We start from the raw sequence: 7311 nt of genomic DNA, 5'->3' as shown, positions 1-7311 counted from the left end.
GTATCTTGCTGTCAGCGGTGGAACTTGTGGTATCTCCTCTAACAAACGAAATACAAAAAAAAAATACTAGAAAACCGCAGTACTGTCCCTCAGAAAGTCAGAACTGATCAAGATGGCAATGGCTGTCACTTCTGTGACTGATCCTCACTTAAGAGATAAACAGTAAAACAGGCACTTTCAGGGTTGAATCTATTCATGAGAAGCCCTTGCTCTAGTTGCCTTGAAGAGGCAAGAGGCTGCGGTTGGGCCTCCTTGCTTGGAATATCACTGGCAACTGGCTGGCACAGGCCATCTGTTAGCAGGTGCAGTAGAGCTGGGGACCCGGTGCTTTCCTCTGAGCAGTTCGAAAAGAGACGGTGGCTGACTTTGCATGTATCAAGAGAGTTTAGTGTTAAGTCCTTACCCTCTTAGTGCTGGGAACATTGCTAGTGCTGGGTAAGGTACGAAGAGCTGGGACAATTGGGAATATACCAATTGGGGAAAAAGTGGAAAATTCCAACAAACTGCTGGAAGGATTTTGACAAGGACCAACACAAACAGCATCAACAAACAAGCCAACTGTACAGTAGTGTGTACTACAAGGCAGGGGTTTCTAATAAAGTGACGCTGCCAAAGTGGTGCTTAATGAGTGGAACAGGATTCTGATTAGCTGCAGCTGAGAAGCAGACTTGGTGCCAGCAATTCCAGCAGACATTAATCCTCCACTCAGTCTTAACCTGCATTAATCCTGTTCTTCTGCGACACAGGCACGCCTACGTTCTGGATAATTGACACGGCAAGGATTTGCGCACTCCCTTTATTCTATTTACTCACGTAGATGAACTTAAGTCTGTTTGTCACTGATATGCCACGCTCATTAGAATTTATATGCCATATCGTTTTACTTGCCGGGTCCACAAACCTATCATCAGCCACCTTGAAGGCACTGGAAGAACAGAGTACTGGCTCCAGATTCATCATTTCAGTGCTCGTCCTAACTTTCCCACTCCTCTGCCATCCCAGGTCTTATCTGCTTTAGGAAACACAACTTTCCTATTAGCACAAATATAAAGGATTAGACAAGACAAGTTCAGTTCTCAAACATGTGCATTCCTTGTTCAAACAATCAGCAGTCATGGGCTCCACCAAGCGTCCTCAGGAGTGGTGGTTCACGGTTCTACTGTGCATTGATCTGGATCATGGGAGATGAAAACCTTTCCCACGTCCTCACTACAAAAGTCAGTGGCAGAAGTTCAAGTTCATAGGAACATCTTAACAAGTCTGATGTTAGGACACGAGTTAAAAATGAACTTTCTGGCCCCAACAAGCAAAGGTAGTTTGGAGAAAACAAGGTGCAGAACTTCACGAGAAGAACACCTTTCCAACTGTTAAGAACAGGGCTTGTGTTGCAGCCAGTGGCACAGGGAATATTTCACTGTGATTCCTAAAAGCAAAGAAACATCACATTGTGTACTTAAGTATTACTTAATGTATTACTTATAATATTAATAATAATAAAATATTATTAATATTATTATTATTATACTATATATAAGACTTATGGTTGGTGTGGCGCAACAGATAAAACCACTACCGGCCAGTGATCTACCACACCATGTGGGAGACTGGGGTTCAATTTTCGGTCTGGGTGGCTATGCTGCACTACACCTATGCTGCACAAGTCTTGAGTCCTTGTGCAAGACTCTGAACACTACATTGACCCGCCCCTTTAATACGAGTAACCTTTGGGACCTTTAACACGAGGAACCTTTCGATCTGGATAAATGTAAATTTAAACTTTTAATAACTGGAGACTTTCCTTCTTAAAGAACAGTCTGGCTTCCATGACATGCAAGTCAGGACTTACTCTGCATCACATATAGAGGCCCTGTAGTTGTTCTACATCCTGAACATGGAGTTACACTGAATAAACAAAAATGAACCCAAATTTGCACCAGTTGCTGACTAACACAGGGTTGATGGTTTAGCCCAATTTGCTTTGTAGCTCTTCTGCTCTTGGCTGCAGATGTTTATCCCCACACAAGGTGTAGAAGCAAAGGTAGTTTGGAAAAAGAAATTGGAGAACTTCATGAAAAGAACACCTCCCCAACTGTTAAGCACAGGGATTGTGTTGCAGCCAATGGCACGGGGAACAGTTTGCTGGTAAAGAGAAGAATGGATTCCATTAAACACCTGCAAATTCTGGAAGCAAACAAACATCACACTGTCCATAATGACTTGAGGATGAAGAGCATGGCTTCTACGGCAAGAGAATGGTCCCAAACACACCTCAAAGTCCACAATGGAATGCAAGCTGTCCAGACAGTTCCAGTAACAATAATGTCATCACAAATCTGTGGGTAGCAGTATGGTATGGACAACCATCTTCTGATTGCTCTGCATGGTCACCTGGTCATATAATGGGCGAGAAATATGTAAGAGATTTGTGTTGTAGCTTTTCGGCTTGCTTGGCTGCAGATGTTTACCCCCACAGAAGTTGTAGAAGTGGTTGGTGACGATTAGTAGGTAACAAGACTGCCAAAGACTAGGGTTCACTTGCCCGGCTGGGCATGAAGCACCATACCACCATGCTAGGGCAAGCCTCATAATGCTACGTCATCTGACTGTTGCTAGAAATGTAAACATCAATCATGTTTGTTGCCTAGAAGTTGCTATTTTTTAGCTTTACACCTGAACTTTGGGGCTAATGTCACTAACAAAGGAAATGCAGAATTTCATGAAAAGCATGCCTTGCCAACTGTTAAGCACAGAGGGGGGCATGTGTTGCAGCCAGTTGCATACTCATTAAAATCATATAAATTATACAACTTGTGACTCCAAATGTAGTTGATCAGGCAAGGCATGTTTGTTGTCTGATAGAGTCTTTAGTTTTACACTTCAACCATACAATATTAAAAGCTTCCACCCTCCGGATAGCACTGAGCAAGCTGTGTAAACTTGTCTGCCAGAAGTAACGTCTGGATATCAACAAACACTGAAAACCTTGCCACATCGCCCATAGCATTTAGAGGCTGTAGCCATGTTAATTATGTATTGGCCACGGACTTCCAAAGCTACCTGCCTTTCCACTAAATTGCGTCTAGACAGACCCCTTGAGTGAGGCTATTAGGCATTTAGACCAAGCCCTAGCAGCGGGGCTGATGAATGGGGCGGTCGCATCCCAGCGCTGGAGTCCCGAATGTGTGCATGTGCGTCCTGACAGCCCCTGCCTGGCTGAGTGTGTAGAGATCAGCATGGCGAACGCTGCTGAATGTTAATCCACCTGTCTGCTGCTCTGGGGGAAAGAACGGCAGACTCCTCTGGGCCTGTGCCGCTTGCCAAGCCCAGACAATGAGCCAGAATGAAGCCACACAGTAAATTCCAGCAGCAGTACGAGGAATATTAACTATAGCGAGGCCCTCAGTGGAAAGGCTTACCTGGAACTGTGGAACCCTGGGTATTTAGTTTTCACCTGTTGCTGACTAAGGCATTGGAATAGAGGGTCTGACCTCTACTGGAAAGGGTTTCCTGTAATGTTGGAACATTGCTGTGCAGAGGGTTTGATTGCATCCATCCCCACAAGAGCAGAAGTGAGGTCAGGTACTGATGTTAGATGATTTGTTCTGGATAATATAAGCCACTCCTGAAGTACTGGACTGAAATACAGTCAGGCCAAATAACACAGTTCAACTGCTCTACAGACGAATGTTGGGGGGCTAGGTTATGGATACTATACAAGCTTTGTGTGTACAATCAAATGGCTTTATCAGCAATGGGTGCAAAGGTCTTAATAGGACAATGTACAACAAACCTTTAAGGATCTAATATTAATCAATAGAATTATTTTGCACTTGCAGGAAGGGGGGGTTACGTACGGGTTGGCAGTAAAGAATTTGGGTTTTAAAAAAAAACAGGAATTCTTATATGTAAATACATAAATGTAACAAGTTGTGTAATTCCAATATGTGATTACTCAAATGTAAAAATGAATGGAATTCTACATTTGTAATTGCAAGTTGTGCAATTCAGATTTCTAGCTACACAAACTTAACAAGTTGTGGAATTTAGATTTCTAGCTACACAAACTTAACAAGTTGTGGAATTCCAAAATGTGATTGCACAAACATAAAAAATGGTGGAATTCCAATATGTTATTATAGAAATACAACAAATTGTGGAATTCCAATGTGTTATTACACACAAAAAAATAAACTTATGGAATTCTGATTTCAATTGACTGATTTTAAAGTTGCATAATTCAGATTTGTAATTACACAGAAGTAAAAAGTTGTGGAATTCAGATTTCTAGCTACACAAACGTAAAAAGTGTTGGAATTCCGAAACATGATTATAGAAATGCATATTCCAATATGTTATTACACACACAAAAAATAATTTGGAATTCCGATATGTGATTACACAAACTTACGGAATTCTGATTTTAATTGACAAGTTGCGTAATTCAGATTTGTAATTACACAGAACTAAAAAGTTGTGGAATTTCTGATTTGATGATTTGTAGCTATTTGTAGCTAAAAGTAACAAATCAGAGATGTTATGGAATTCTGAAATGTAATTACAAGTTGTGGAATTCAGATTTCTAGCTACACAAACATAAAAAGTGGTGGAATTCCAATATGTAATTATAGAAATGCATATTCCAATATGTTATTACACACACAAAAAATAATTTGGAATTCCGATATGTGATTACACAAACTTACGGAATTCTGATTTTAATTGACAAGTTGTGTAATTCAGATTTGTAATTACACAGAACTAAAAAGTTGTGGAATTTCTGATTTGATGATTTGTAGCTATTTGTAGCTAAAAGTAACAAATCAGAGATGTAATGGAATTCTGAAATGTCATTACAAGTTGTGGAATTCCGATATGTGATTACACAATTACATATTCCTGTCAGAGCTCAAAAGTACCTTGTTGATTCTAGCTGTGGATGTTATGAATGACTGACTAAGTGCTTTTGTAAGTCGCTCTGGAAAACAGCGTTTGCCAAACGTTGTAAATGTGATGTAAAAGTCATGGAATTCCAGCGAAACCCTTCGACACTAACAGTTTGACTGTCAAACATGACACTTGCCCTGATGTGCATTATTTTCAGTTTCAGTTTTTTTTATCAAACACATTCTCCCTTTACACTGGAGACAACGACTGTGTATTCAGACCGTCCCAAAAGCTATTTGTATGCTGTGAATGAAGCCGTACCACTCGCAAAGTGAAGGCTGGCGAATAGAGCCATTGTGCTTTACGCTCCCCTTCCTTTGCGCTTCGGAATGATGGCTAAGGGGACAAAGGAAGAAAGAGGGACGGTAAAATAAAAGTCCTTGTTGTCCTGCCATCTTTTCAGAAATAATGAGGCTTGCCATGGACAAGGGCCCAATTTTACATTGGCAAGGCAGAAAATGGTCTGTGTGGCCCATAGAGTATCACCACCTCGCCGAAATTACAGATCCAACATTGACAAAATATGGTGGAAATTAAATGCTGTTTGTTGTACTGCAAAATAAAATTTTAGGTTTATTAATAACTTTATAAATAAGGTTTATGAATGTTTATGTATCTTTCCATATAAAGTTGATGGATTACTACTTGTGGATACTTGTATTGAGTTCTAATCTTTATTAATTTTTATATCAAACATTCACAAAATGTATTGATAATTATGTGTTGTTTGTCGTACTGCAAAATAAGAGTGTAGGTTAAGAAATTAAGAAATCATTTATAACTATTAAAAATCAACAATTAAAATTATAAATATAGTAGGTTTATGAATGTTTATGTATGTTTCCATAGAAAGTTGATGGATTTATTTTCTTTGAGTTCTAACCTATATGGGTAGGTTTGCATCAGCCTTTTTATCTATTTTGATATCAAACATTGACAAAATATATTGATAATTATGTGTTGTTTGTTGTACTGCAAAATAAGAGTGTAGGTTAAGAAATCATTAATAACTAACAAAAATCAACAATTTCCATAAATAGTAGTAGGTTTATGAATGCTTATGTACGTTTCCATAGAACGTTGATGCATTTATTATTATTGTTGTTTTTTATATATATACAATCTGTATTGGTAGGTTTGCATCAGCCTTTCTATCTATTCTGATGTCAAACACTGACAAAATATGGTAAACACAGTACTCATTACAGCCATACTGCAAAATAAGACTGTAAGTTTATTAATAAACCATTTCTAAATATTAAAAATCAGTTATTGAACATGCTATAATACACAATACGTTTATGTAAGTTTCCATAGAAAGTTGATGTATTTACTTTTTTGTGATAATATGTATTGTCAAGTCAAGTCAAGTGGGTTTTATTGTCATTTCAGCTACATACAGAGTACACAGTGAAACGAAACAATGTTCCTCCAGGACCATGGTGCAACATAGATACAGTGCATACAGAACACAAGTGTAGCACAATACAAGTGTGGACAGACAATACAACACAGCACAGTACAAGTCTGATGGCTTGGGGGAAGAGTCTGGGGAAGAGAATTGCAGAGTCTGGTCGTGTTGAACCGGATGCTGCGGTACCTTCTTCCTGATGGCAGGAGGGAGAACAGTCTGTGTAAAAGGTGGGTGGAGTCATCCACAATGCTGGTTGCTTTGCGGATGCAGCGGGCAGTGTAAATGTCCATGACGGAGGGGAGAGAGACTCCGATGATCCTCTCAGCTGTCCTCACAATACGTTGGAGGGTCTTGCGGTCAGAGGCTGTGCAGGTCCCAAACCAGGCAGTGATGCAGCTGCTTAGGATGCTCTCTATGGTCCCTCTATAGGAGAGGGTGAGGATGGGTGGAGGGAGACGGGCCTTTCTCAGCTTCCGGAGGAAGTAGAGACGCTGCTGGGCTTTCTTGGCTGTAGAGCTGGTGTTCAGGGACCAGGGGAGGTTCTCCGCTAAGTGGACACCAAGGACCTTGGTGCTCTTAACGATCTCCACAGAGGAGCCGTTGATGCTGAGCGGAGAGTGGTCGTGTCTTGTTTTCCTGAAGTCAACAACCATTTCCTTGGTCTTCTCTACATTCCAGTGAAGGTTGTTGACTGTACACCAGTCTGTCAGCTGCTGCACCTCCTCCTTGTTACGTTTGTATCAGCTTTTCTATATGATTTGATGTCAAACATTGACAAAATTTGGTAAAAACTTAATTGTGTTTGTAATAAGTTTATGTATGTTTAAGAAAGTATCCATTGGTTTGTGTATTTATCTACTGCTTACTTTTGTATTTCTTTTCATTATTTAATTCAGCAGTAAGATATCTGACAGACAAACAAGAGATATTACACAACGTATTAACTTATCCCT

This window comes from Salminus brasiliensis, chromosome 15, assembly GCF_030463535.1.
Source record: "Salminus brasiliensis chromosome 15, fSalBra1.hap2, whole genome shotgun sequence".
In the NCBI taxonomy this organism is placed as follows: domain Eukaryota; kingdom Metazoa; phylum Chordata; class Actinopteri; order Characiformes; family Bryconidae; genus Salminus; species Salminus brasiliensis.
This window is presented reverse-complemented; position numbering follows the sequence as displayed.